A 14,356-nucleotide genomic window follows, 5' to 3' on the forward strand; every position below is an offset into this window, starting at 1 on the left:
TGTAAATGAAAAAGCTTTTTCATTACAATAATGAAGTATGAACTGGGTTTTGAATGGGGGAGCCAACAGTTCATGAAAATTAGATAATAAAAACAATTATTTTGGAAATAAAACCAGGAAGATAAAATTTATTGAGTCTCAAATTTAAACCCTAGCAGAGAGAAATAGAAGAAGGAGAGAGAGTACTTGAGGTTGTCTGTGTCGTCTTGTAAACGGACTACCTAAATTTGTCTAAGGGAGAGAGAGGGAGAGACGATGTTATAATTTTTGAAGAGCTTTTTCTTTTCTTTTCAAAATCAGCAAAAGCAACCCATGATGGGTTAACCTAAAATGGACTGGGACTTTTTCTTTTTGTCAAGAAAAAAGAAAAGATATATTGGGCGGGGAGAAAGTTTGGACCAAAATATTTACCCCGTGGTTGTGATGTAGTGTAGTGATACTATTTTTTCTTGACCAAAGTTTCCTCTAATTTTATGATTTTTTATGACAATATTTAATGAGGCTACACTTATTGCATCACGGTAGATTTGTTTCTTTTTTAAGTCCCACATGATTTGGTACAGGTAGTCATCTCCTTCATATGATGATGCTTTTTAGTTGTCATTTTCTTAGGATGGGTGTGCTTGTGACCTGCCTTTCATGTTGATTTTGTGGTGTGTTTACTAATCAGGAATTGAATTTCTACCTACGTAGGATTCTTGCATTTACTTCACATCAAGGAATTGAAAAATAAGTGGGACCCACACAAAATTAGGAATTGAATTCTTGGGTGGGATGTGGTATTCTAATTCCTGGAGAATTAACACATTAGGAATTCATCTTTTTTACCCATTATATATCCTCACACAATTTTCAAAATTCCAAATATGCCATCTACTTTAACCCAAAAACGAGGACATTTTAGTAATTAATACCACTCCTACCCCAATTCCATTTGGTTTAGTAAACAACTTCAATAGGAATTTGGAATCTAATTCTCCTCAATCCAACTCTTCCTCAATTCAATTCCTCCTAATCCAATTTCATATTAGTAAACATGCTATTGGTGTTGAGAATAGTTCACTTTGGGCTATTCTTTTATCTTGTATTGCTTATCTAGAATGAAAATTCTACTTCAACAAACAAAAACAAAAATTTAACAAAGAACATTCCGTTTTTGGTAATAAATAGGAGACTTGACAAAATCATACATGATATGATAATATAACGTAAATATGCACGAAAAATACAATAATTGGGTTGCACCGTAGCAAGCCGTGTTGATAACAAGTGGACTCATAGTGACCCCTTAAAAATAGATTGTGTTTGTGCTAATTTGTGAAACTTGTTATCGATCTGCTAAAATGTAAAGTTATTTTAATTTGTTTATTTTTTAGACCATTGATCATTAATTTTGATGTGATAGACCATTGATTATGTAATAGAATATTTTAATGTTTCTTATATAAAATTGTATGAGTAAATGTTTCATACACATGGATAAAAATCGAGTTTGGTGGAAAGATTTGCCCTCGATACTCACGAGAAATGAAGATTCACACTTAATCAAGCTTCTTCTTTTTTTTGGTCGGAAAAGCAAATTATTATAAAAGCCACCCGTAGGCAGAAGCAAACAAAGTACAAAAGAAGATAATATAAAGGATAACCACAGCGGAGCAGAGTCCAACCCAGGGTGCAGAGGCAATCAAAAGAAAAACTCATTCTGAAACTGTCCAGCAAAGACTACAACTTAAGGAAAAGAAGAAAAATAAAATAAAATATGTAAATCCACAGGTAATCCATCATTAGCTAGAACCAACACCAAAGAGGGATGAGGATGTAAAGCCTAGGATATATTTCACACACTCATGTTTGACAACGATGCAGCAATATGTGCTGCTTGATTAGCCTGTTGTGGAGTCCATCTCTAGAAAATCTTAGAGAAATCAACAGCCTCTGATGGGCATATTTTATATCATATATTTAATCCCATTCTTAGTATATTTTGGTTGATATTTTGGAAGAATTTTGATACTTTGAATTATATTTCCAATATAGGACTTTCGACTTCCTCTGGAGCAAAACATAAAAAAAAAAAGGACGAATTTTGGAGTAATTCCAATTGGAGGACGTTCGTGAGTCACTTAGCTTGATCGTATCAAAATTTCAGACTTTTCTACCAATCGGTTACTTTCTGGCAATAAAATAAAGGAGCAATGCGCGGTTCTGGAATAGTGACGTTTTGGACCTTTATTGCGTTTTTGGAGCCCAAGATGACCTCAGATGGGTTCGTGACCTTCTGGAGAAGTGTTCAGAATGTTTTTATCTTTAAAACAAGCTATCTTGGGCCAGTTTTGGAGGAGATTTGAGGCCAAACGTGGCTGGGCAGATTGTGGGCAGATTCTCCTAATCCAATTTGGATTTTATATCCTAGTATTATTTTATTTTAACCTAGTTTCCTTATGGGGATGAGGAGCTGGGTTTTAGGAGGTATTTAAGTTATTTTTCACAGCAAATTTAGGGACTTCTCTTTTGGCTTTTGGACAGAGACTTCTGCTAGGGTTCTTGAAGATTTTCTACTTTAAGGTGTTTTCATTCTTATTCATGATGATGATACTTTCTTGAATTTTAGTTATGAATATGCGTAGCTAATTTCCCTTTTGCTAGGGCGAGGCCATAAGCCTTAGCATGAATATGTAATTTTATTAATTTGCTTATGAATGGATGCATGTTTGCTTTGAATTATTAATCACTGCATTTAAAACTATCTGTCTATTTTAATGACTGATCACCATTAGGATATTTAGACAAGTAATTTGATGCAATTTCTGTTGGAACATCACCCTGAAATTGAGAAGGGCTTCTTGTGATTAGTAGTTGTAAGTTCACTTAAGGCGAACATCACGCTCTTAAGGGTTGCATGGTTTTTCAAAGGGTTTTCACAAAGCTTAATGAGTCTTGCATGTTTATATTTGATCTGAACATCACAGACGGATTGCATGTTAGATATATGTTTTCGCTTGAACATCACAAGGAAAATATGCATTAGGAAAACCTAACCTTCAAAGCATATTTGTGGAAATTCATAAGTAATTGATAGAATTGCATAGGATTGTGACGGTGATGGCTAAACCCTAGTTTTATCTAAATTGTTAATTTTAAGAACGTTTTTCTTCTTTGCTGTTATTATTTCCCAACTTTCAGATTTCTTTTATTGTTAATTTAATCTTTTCAAATTCATAAATTTAAACTCTTCGATCAAATCTATTTTAAGTATTAATTAAGAGTTAGTTTAATTACAAATTAGTCAAACAATCTTTGGGGACAACGACCTTGCATGAGCATTTATACTTCAATTACCTTGTATTCTTGCAAGTATGATCAGTGATTTTAACCCTGTTTGCGCAGGTACTAAAAATCCTATCAGCCTCCAGCCAGATTTCTCAAATGAGAGGGTATATTCGCCAGTGACTCACCACCCCATTATTTAGTTTGTCAACCACACATTTGCAGTCACTTTCCACAATAATATTATGAAGTTGATTTTCTCTAGCCAGAGGTATCCCGACTAAAATAGCTTCAGTCTCAACTTCCTCGGGGGAGGATCGAAGTAGAAACGTGCAGGAACCACCCAACAATGTACCCATGTGATCCTGTATAATGCAGCCAACTCTGCCATGCCCGAGAAACACTGGGAACCACATGGTGAATAGTATTTGGAGGGCAACGAGGCTTCATCTCATATTGAAGGGATAAACACCAACGAAGGACTCCAGAAGGGCATGGTGTCAAACCACCATAAATAGCCTTGCATCGTTCCTTTCATATTTCCTAGCAAATGATGGCAACTAGCTCCAAGACCTTCCGAATTTTAGCTTTATCAGCGCCAAATGAAGATATAATACCAGCAATCTAAGAATCGAAGGACATGATTTGTTGTACATTAACTTTATATCCAAGAGTTGATCCAAACTAAACATAAGCAGCCCATGGGCAAAGCAGAATAGCGTGCTTGAAGGATTCATCCCTTCCATCACACAACGAACACCAAGAGTTTGCTAATATCTTCTGTCGGTATAAATTGAGCATCGTCGGAATGGCGTTAGAAATAACACACCAGACAAAGACATATTTATCTTTGGGAGAGTGTTTATCCCCCAAGTCACCTTCCAAATGTTGTTGTCAACCTGGTGAGAGTTATTCTATGAGACATTGGAGACCCCACGCATATGAGACATAGCCCAATGGTAGCCACTTCTCACAGTATAGCAACCACTTTTATTCCAGGGCCAAATTAATTGGTCACGACACCCCAAATTCCCTAGAGGTATAGCCTTAATAAGAGTAGCAGTACTGGACTCAATAATATTTGCAATACTCTCCAAGTTCCAGTCCCTAGTATCGGGGTCAATGAGCGAGTGAACCATGGTAGGCAAGGGCCCAATATGGGTCGCAGTGGGAAAAGGGCTTGATAAATTTGTAAAAGGGAGCCAGTTGTCCCTCCAAATATTGTCACTGTGCCCATACCAATTTGCCATTTCGCCCATTCCATCATGATTCTTCTTCTTTCTAGGATACTAGTCCATGCCCAAGACGGTCTTGATCCTCTCGTACCTTTTAGGAAATCACCATCTGGGAAGTATTAAGCTCTTAATACTAGAACCCAAAATTCATTAGGATTATTCCAGATACGCCAACACTGTTTTGCAAGCAGCGAAAGGTTGAAGGTTTCAATGTCATGAAAACTCATTCTTCCATCTTTATTTGATATGCCTAAGTGCTCCCATCACTTCCAGTGGGTGTTATTCTCCTTTGCCCCATTCCCCCACCAAAACTTACTAAGAATACTATTAATGGAGCTACACAAAGTGGAATAGAGTTTGAAATAAGACATAGGGTAAGTAGGAACCGCCATTGCCACCGCCAATCAAGGTCTCCTTACCTGCCATAGTCAAACACTTCTCATTCCACCCACGCACTTTCTGCTGTATCCTTTTGGTGATATAGTTTAAGGCTACACACTGTACCCGATATTGATGGTAAGCCTAAATAAATTCCCGGGTTTGCGCCTACTGGCACCCCAAGGACCGAGCACATATCACAAGCCATACCTCGTGGTGTATTAGGGCTTAGAAAATAGATGACTTCTCATAATTTATTTTCTAACCATAAGCAAATCAGTACACGTCCAAAATGCATCTAAGGACCTTGCAATTTTTGTTGATAGAACGTAGACAGAATAAAGAGTCGTCGGTGAAAAAAAGATGAGAAATAATAGGACCACCTTGCCTAACTCTAATACCTCTCATAAGCTTTTGATCAACAGCAATGGTAACATTCCTTGACAAGACCTCACTAATCAACAGAAATAGGTAGATAATGGATCTCCCTATCTCAGGCCGCTTGTAGGCACAAAGGCTTTGCCAAGTTTACCATTCAATAAAATCGAGAAAGAGACAGTAGTAACACACCTCATCACAATTGCCACCCAGTTGGAACCGAACCCCATTTTTAACATTGTAGCTTGTAGAAAATCTCATTTGACCCAATCATAGGCTTTGTTCATATCCATCTTTAAATCCATTTCATGGACATTACCCCTCCGTTTGAGTTTAACATGATGAAAAGCCTCATGGGCCACCAAAACGCAATATTGGATCTGCCTACCGAGCACAAAGGCATTTTGGTGGTAGGATATTAGTTTGGGAATTAATATCTTGAGCCAGTTTTCCATTAGCTATGATAAAATTTTGCAGGAGTTATTACACAGGCTAATAGGCCGATATTAAGTAGCATTTTCTGGGTTATAAACTTTAGGTATAAGCGTCAAATGAGTGTGATTGAAAGCCTTCACCGGCCTTCAGATTTCAAAGTAACTTTGAACAGTATGCATAATGATTTCATTTATTTCCTCTCAATGGTGATGAAAAGGTATGGGAAACTATCAGGGCCCAAAGCCTTTAGAGAACCAAACTGAGTAACAGCATCCTTGATCTCTTCAATAGTAATAGGTTCTTCCAAAAATAGATTATCCTCAGCATTAATCCTCGGCTGAATACAATCCAATATTTCTCTCTAATCCCTTGGGCCATATGAGGTGAACAAATTCCAAAAATATCCACCGAAAACAGACCATACAGACTCCTCGTTGTCTTGCCAATTGTCATTCTCATCCCTAGTTATGGAGATGCGGTTTTTGTTTCATTTAATAGTCGTGGATAGATGAAATTTTGTGTGTGTTTTGATCCCCATCTTTCAGCCACATGATACGAGACCGTTGGCTCCATACATCTCCTCTCTTTTCCAATGCTCTGTTAGGAGAGAGCAAAACCACAGCCTCCCTATTCGTATTGATGTTTGGTTGGGCTTGCAAGATCTCTAGCTCAGTTAGTAGGTTACCAATGATCTTTTTATTATTAGGGAAGTGTGTCCAACTCCACTGAATCAAATCAAGCCTACACAAATCCAAGCTAGAGCCCCACCGACGAGAAAAGCAATTCCCACTCCTTCGCTTCCAGGCCTCCCTAATAATCTCCCTGCAATTAGAGTCCTCAGCCCGAGTTGACTTAAATCTGAAACCTATATTTGATTTTGGAGCTATGGGTAAAGTGTCAATTACTATAAGGTTGTGGTCAGAAGCCACCCTTGGTTTGTGTAATACCCTTGAATTAGACCAGAGTTCCAGCCAGGCATCATTAATCGAACACCTATCCAATCTTTCTTGAATGGTCACCAAACCCCCTTCTCTTTTTGCCCAGGTGAAGTTTGGGCATGTAAAACCCACGTCGAGTAGCTTGTTCTCATTAATAAAATTTCGAAGGAATCGAATCCTGGTAGGAGACCAAGGAGCCCCTCACCTTTTCATGTGACCAGACAAGCTCGTTGAAATCCCTCATGCATAGCCGTGGTTCGTGTTGATTATTGGCTCAAACCAATAGTCAAAAGGTGAAATTCACTTTCTGCTAGTTATTGTTGTAGTTGGCTGTTTGCCTTGGTATTTGGTTGATTGGTTGCTTTCGGCTGTTTGTCTTGGTTGATTGGCAGACAAATTGCATGGGCACATTAATTGTTGGACGTTGGCTAATTAATTGGTTTGACTTCAGTAGTTGGCCTCATAACTGAAGTAGTTGGCCTTCACCCGTTGGCTTCTCTATAAATAGATAAGCATGGCAGCAGCAAGAGAGCAGAGACAGAAGTTGGCAGAGAGAAGTGAGAGAGGAAAAATAAGAGTTGGGCAGCAAAACAATTGTTGCTGTCGTTTGTTATTTTTCCCTTTTCAATTGTACTCAATTTGTATTCCCTTTATATTCTTGAGTGTGTGAGCTTGGGTATATTTGGGGCTTGGGTTTCTGAGTGTTAAATACTATTGTATTCTCTCATTTGATTATAGTGGAATACTCCGTCGTCTCCAAACTGGATGTAGGCATTGCCGAACCAGTATAAATCTTGGTGTTCTTGTTGGTGTTATTTTGTGTTCATTATTTTATCTCTTGCCAAGTTGTTATTTATTTTTCACTCATAGTTGGTTGACGCTTCCGCACAACAAGTGGTATCAGAGCTCCAGTTTTCGACTGGGGTTTCGTAGGAGTGAAAAATTTGCTGGAGCTACAGTCGTGAATAGTGGCGGTGCTACAGTCCCATGAACAGTGACCTACTACAGTGAGTGAACAGTGGTTGCTACAGTGTCGTGAATAGTGCCGAGTGGATTTGATGGCTGGAGATAAAGACGAACTTGTGAAGGAGAAGGAGTCGACTTCGTCTTCGTCGGCACCTACATCCAATAGACATCCTATCGCTACTACAAGGTTAGAGGTTGATAAATTCAATGGCTCTAATAATTTTGGTATGTGGCAATGTGAAGTTATGGATGTGTTGTATCAACAAGAGTTGGATATGGTTCTGGAGGATAAACCAGAAGATATTGATGACAAGCAGTGGACGCGAATTAATCTTCATGCTTGTGCTGCTATTCGATCGTTCCTTGATAAGGAGTTGAAATACCCGTATATGAAGGAAACTTCTGCTAAGGAGTTTTGGACGAAATTGGAGGAGAAGTATATGACCAAGAGCGCAGGAAATCGGCTCTTCTTGAAGAAGCGACTCTTCCGATTTCAGTATCGTCCAGGTATTTCTATGCACGAACACCTCAATGATTATAATAAAATACTTGCTGATTTAGCAAATCTTGACGTGAAAATTCCTGACGAGGATAAGGCACTATGTTTGTTAAATTCATTGCCTGATGATTATGATCATTTGACAACTACTTTGTTGTATGGAAAATCCGAGGTGAAACTTGAGGAGGTGTCTGCGGCGTTGGTGAATCATGAGTGTCGTAAGAAGGAATTGAAGACTCAAAATTCACAAACCGAGGCACTTGTTGCAAGGGGTCGAACAAAGGAAAGAAAATCTGGGAAGCGGGGAAAATCTCGTTCAAAGTCGCGAGGAAAGTTTCCTGCTAAAGATGAATGTGCCTTTTGTCGCCAAAAGGGTCATTGGAAGAAAGACTGCCCCAAATTGAAGAACAAAGAGAAGGAGAAAGCGAGTTCTGAAGCAAATGTTGCAAAATCTGGAGATGATGATTTCGAGTTTGCTTTGGCTAGTTCATCTGCTGATGGTCACTCCGAGAAGTGGATTTTGGATTCAGGTTGCACCTATCATATGTGTCCCATTCGGGAATGGTTTTCTAGCTTCGAGGAGCTGGATGGTGGAGTTGTTTTGATGGGCAATAATAATGCCTGCAAAACACAAGGGATATGCAAAATCTGTTTGAAGATGCATGATGGAACAGTCAGAGAATTGAGTGATGTTCGGTATATACCGGATATGAAGAAGAATCTCATCTCATTGGGCGCTTTGGAATCCAAGGGTCTCAAGATCACCATGGAGGGTGGAGTTCTTAAAGCTGTGTACGGGGCACTAGTGGTGATGAAAGGTACAAGACGAAATAACTTGTATTTCTTGCAGGGGAGTACAGTTATTGGTGGAGCAGCTGTCACCGAAGCTGCTGACGCAGATAGCACAGACACCACGAGGTTATGACATATGCGTCTTGGGCATGCTGGGGAAAAAACGTTGCAAGGATTGGTGAAGCAAGGCTTATTGAAAGGTGCGAAGGCATGCAAATTGGAATTTTGTGAACACTGTGTGCTGGGTAAGCAAACTAGAGTGAAATTTGGCACCGCTATTCACCACACTAAAGGCATTCTAGATTATGTTCACACTGATGTTTGGGGACCTTCCAAGAATGCATCTTGTATTAATCGGTTGCCTGCTGCTGCGAACGAGGGCAAAACTCCCATGGAGGTATGGTCTGGTAAACCTTGTATTGATTACAAGTATTTACACATATTTGGTTGTCCTGCTTATTATCATGTCAGGTAAAGCAAATTGGATCCAAGAGCAAAGAAAGCTCTATTTATGGGCTTTAGCACTGGCGTGAAGGGATACCGTCTCTGGTGTCCAGATGAGAAGAAATTTGTTGTAAGCAGAGATGTGACTTTTGATGAGGCTGTTATGGTTAATCAGAACAAGCATGAAGGTGAAATTGAAGTAACCAAGACCATGAGTAGTTCAAAGCAGGTGGAGTTACTGAAGACTCCAGTTGTTCCAGTAAGGTCTGATGTTACAGACACTAGTCCTACAGTTGATTCTGAGGATGAGGACGAGGATGATGAAGAGGAGGCAACTACCCAAGAGCCTCCACAGCAACAAGATTATATTGCAACCAGAAGATCGAGAAGGGAAATTCGAAAGCCTGCTCGGTTTACTGATATTGTGGCATATGCACTTCCCGTTATTGAAGATAATATTCCATCCGCCTATAAAGAAGCTGTTAGTGTAGGAAATTCAAAACATTTTTCCAAGTTCATTTGAATATTAAACATGCATTTAATCAAATTAATCGCAGCGGAAGTCTAAGGTGGTTGTTTAAATCCAAAAACAAAACTTCTTCCAAATATCTTAAGCCATGAACATTGATATGTTTTTCATAAATGAAAATTCAAGAGAAAGGATAAGATCTAATTAACCTTGAAGCAATTATATGAACCAATTTGTGTTTGGTCTTCTCTTGATGATTTCCTCTTTGTTGATCTCCTCTTTGATCTTTGATCTTTGCTCCTTGATCTTTCTCCTCCATGTGAGCCACAAAAGTATATGGCCTCTAAGTCTCCACACCAATGGAACCTTGAGATGAGAAGAAGTATCTTGAGAATACTTGGATGCTAGTGCAAGATTCTCAAGATTGGTTTCAATCTAAACCATTTTGAAAGATGAAAGTGTTTCACTCTTGAAAACTCTCATTTTTCTCTCTTTGATCTCCCAAACCCATTTGGTTGATGTTGGATTGTGTTTGTGTGTTAATGAGCTTATGGAAACAATTCCCATACACATTCACTTAAGCATTTTCGGCCAAACCCCATTGGGCTTCCAAAATTGGGCCTTATGACACTTAAACCATAATATTTAGGTGTCTTAAGCCCTTGGGCTTGATACCCAACCATTTGGGCTTTCCGTTAACTATTACTTAGCCCAAATACGTTTTTACACGTAGTAAATCATCCACATCAAATCAATCAAATTGATTTCCTCATTCTCATTTGTATTACTCAAAGTTAACCATTTAAGGTGTGCGATCCATTAGGTTCTAATTAGCAAGGCAGTGGGAAAATATTAGAACTCTTTCTAACCAACTGGAATTAAAACCCCTTTTTAATTCTTCCTTTATTTGGATCGATCACAATCAATCCTAGGACTTCCACAAGCCAAGAGTGACATCTAGCAATATATCAAGGCTACCCAAGCTAACCAGAATAGATGAAGAACATATTCAGTTGGAATTGCAATGCAATACGGTCCTTCTCTTATACAATGTTTCAAATCATATTATTAGGGTACGGATTGATTATGTCAAACCCCTAATATGATTTACAACCTCATGTGATTCAAAAGAACGTGATTAAGAACAACTTTCTAAATCAAGCTCAAAATACTTTGGCCAAAGATTTACTGAATCACATCTTGAAACATTCTCCTTCTTTATCGAAAGTAGAGATTCCTTATTGTACATTCACATGCCCCTATGATGAATTAAGAGATCCCAACAACACTTAAGACAAATCTTTTACGGCTTGCCTTTAAGAGCTATCAAAGATCAATAACGCATCACAGGACAACCATGATGCCTCAGGTCTAAGGACTAATTTGCATTATTGCAACTATGAGTTCTCATTTGACATGTAGATAAATACTCCATATGAGAACTACGGTTGATCGCATTCAGTGTACTCATTCACTAATGAGCACCCACATACTTGTATTAGTGTCAACTACACAAATGGTTTGAGACTAACCATCCTCCCAATTGAGCATACATAATATGTGCTAATCTTGACGGTTTATCAATGCCCATTTGATAACCTATGATTAGGAACATTTGGGATGCTATAATTAGAGATTAAAGGTCTCCTGAATCTAATCCTCTTTAGATTACTTTATCTCTTATTTAGCATACCCTGGACATTTGTTTCTTTACACGATGTAAAAGATAACAAATTAAGTTTGCCCTTTATATATCATATACGAAATGTATTCTAAGGAGATTACATCAAATGTATTGGCTCTTAGGGCACATTTCTAACAGTTAGAAGTTCAGAAAGCGTGGAGTGGAAGAAATCTATGGATGAGGAGATGAAATCTCTTCATAAAAATGAGACTTGGAAGCTGGTTCAGTTACCAAAAGGGAAGAAAGCAATTGGTTGTAAATGGGTGTATGCCAAGAAGATGGAATCTTTGGGAAAAGACAATGTAAGATTCAAAGCCAGATTGGTAGCTAAAGGCTACGCTCAGAAGGAAGGCATTGACTACAATGAGGTATTTTCTCCTGTAGTAAAACATTCTTCTATTCGTATTCTGTTGGCTTTGGTTGCACAGTTTGACCTTGAGTTGGCTCAACTTGATGTCAAGACTGCATTCTTACATGGTGATTTGGAGGAAGAGATTTATATGTCTCAGCCAGAAGGTTTTAAGGTTGCTAGAAAGGAAAATTGGGTTTGCAAATTGCAGAAATCATTGTATGGCTTGAAGCAGTCTCCAAGACAATGGTACAAGCGATTTGATAGGTTTATGATCGGGCAAAAGTACACAAGAAGTCACTATGATCATTGTGTATACTTTTGCAAGCTACAAGATGGAACCTTCATTTATCTGCTTTTATATGTTGATGATATGCTAATAGCATGTAAGAGCAAAGTGGAGATTGAAAGATTGAAGACTCAACTGAGTAATGAATTTGAGATGAAGGACTTGGGAGAAGCTCGGAAGATACTAGGTATGGAAATTGAAAGAGATAGAGCGAAGGGCAAGATTAGTCTGTGTCAGAAGCAGTATTTGAAGAAGGTACTACAGCGGTTCGGGATGAATGAAAATTCAAAACCGGTTAGTACACCTCTTGCCCCTCATTTCAAACTTAGTGCTTCTATGTCTCCTAGCACTGATGAGGAGAGTCATTACATGGCTCAAATTCCATATGCAAGTGCTGTCGGTAGTTTGATGTATGCTATGGTGTGTACAAGGCCTGATATCTCACAAGCTGTTAGTATTGTCAGTAGATATATGCATAATCCAGGAAAAGGGCATTGGCAAGCTGTGAAATGGATTCTACGGTATATTCTGGGTACTGTGGATGTTGGTTTATTGTTTCAGCAGGATAAAGTTACTGGTCAATGTGTTGTTGGATATGTGGATTCTGATTACGCAGGTGATTCGGACAAGCGTAGGTCCACTACTGGTTTTGTATTCACTATTGCTGGAGGTCCAGTGAGTTGGAGGTCGATTCTGCAATCTACAGTTGCTTTGTCGACTACTGAGGCTGAATACATGGCGGTAACAGAAGCTATTAAGGAAGCCATCTGGCTTCAAGGGTTGCTTGATGACTTGGGGGTCCAACAGGACCATGTGGATGTTCATTGTGACAGTCAGAGTGCTATTTATTTAGCAAAGAATCAAGTTCATCATGCACGTACGAAACACATTGACGTGAGGTTCCATTTTGTTCGTGAGATTATTGAAGAGGGAGATATTCTTCTTGAGAAGATTGGAACCACCAACAATCCTGCAGATATGTTGACAAAGCCAGTTTCGTTACTCAAGTTTAAGCATTGCTTAGACTTGATTGGCATTTATAAAATTTGTTGATTGCCCCGTGGGGGATTGGGAGACGACTATTGGGAGTTCTACTTCGAGGGTTTGAGCCAAGGTGGAGATTGTTGATTATTGGCTCAAACCAATAGTCAAAAGGTGAAATTCACTTTCTGCTAGTTATTGTTGTAGTTGGCTGTTTGCCTTGGTATTTGGTTGATTGGTTGCTTTCGGCTGTTTGTCTTGGTTGATTGGCAGACAAATTGCATGGGCACATTAATTGTTGGACGTTGGCTAATTAATTGGTTTGACTTCAGTAGTTGGCCTCATAACTGAAGTAGTTGGCCTTCACCCGTTGGCTTCTCTATAAATAGATAAGCATGGCAGCAGCAAGAGAGCAGAGACAGAAGTTGGCAGAGAGAAGTGAGAGAGGAAAAATAAGAGTTGGGCAGCAAAACAATTGTTGCTGTCGTTTGTTATTTTTCCCTTTTCAATTGTACTCAATTTGTATTCCCTTTATATTCTTGAGTGTGTGAGCTTGGGTATATTTGGGGCTTGGGTTTCTGAGTGTTAAATACTATTGTATTCTCTCATTTGATTATAGTGGAATACTCCGTCGTCTCCAAACTGGATGTAGGCATTGCCGAACCAGTATAAATCTTGGTGTTCTTGTTGGTGTTATTTTGTGTTCATTATTTTATCTCTTGCCAAGTTGTTATTTATTTTTCACTTATAGTTGGTTGACGCTTCCGCACAACAGTTCGTTCACTCCCCTGCCAATATTCATTACCGCAGACCAGAAAAGGGTCTTGTCCTCCATGTGAGGAGGCCTGTAGAAATAGGAACACTTGATAGAGCATCCCTCAGTCGCACTACGAACAAAGGTATCAAGAAGATTCTTTGTAGCTGAGAGCACCTGTATAGTGACATCTGGTTTCCACCATAAGCAAAAGCCCCTCGATAATCCAACTGGATCCACATTGTAACCCAAATGCATACGTAATCGATTAATTCTGTAATCACTTTGTTTTGTTTTTTACAAAAAAACCATTCAAGGTTTGTGGGAGTAAATCATTTTAGGTAGTGTTTGTATTGTCAAGCCATTTCCCAATCTCTGACAATTCCATACTAGTTGAATCATTGATTGCTCGCCACCACATCAAGGCCATAAAGGCTAACCAAATTGCACTAGATATGGTACCACATCACAGCTATAATAGCCAACGAGAAGGAAACA

This window comes from Prunus avium, chromosome 1 (genome assembly GCF_965620075.1).
Source record: "Prunus avium chromosome 1, drPruAviu1.hap1.1, whole genome shotgun sequence".
NCBI lineage: Eukaryota > Viridiplantae > Streptophyta > Magnoliopsida > Rosales > Rosaceae > Prunus > Prunus avium.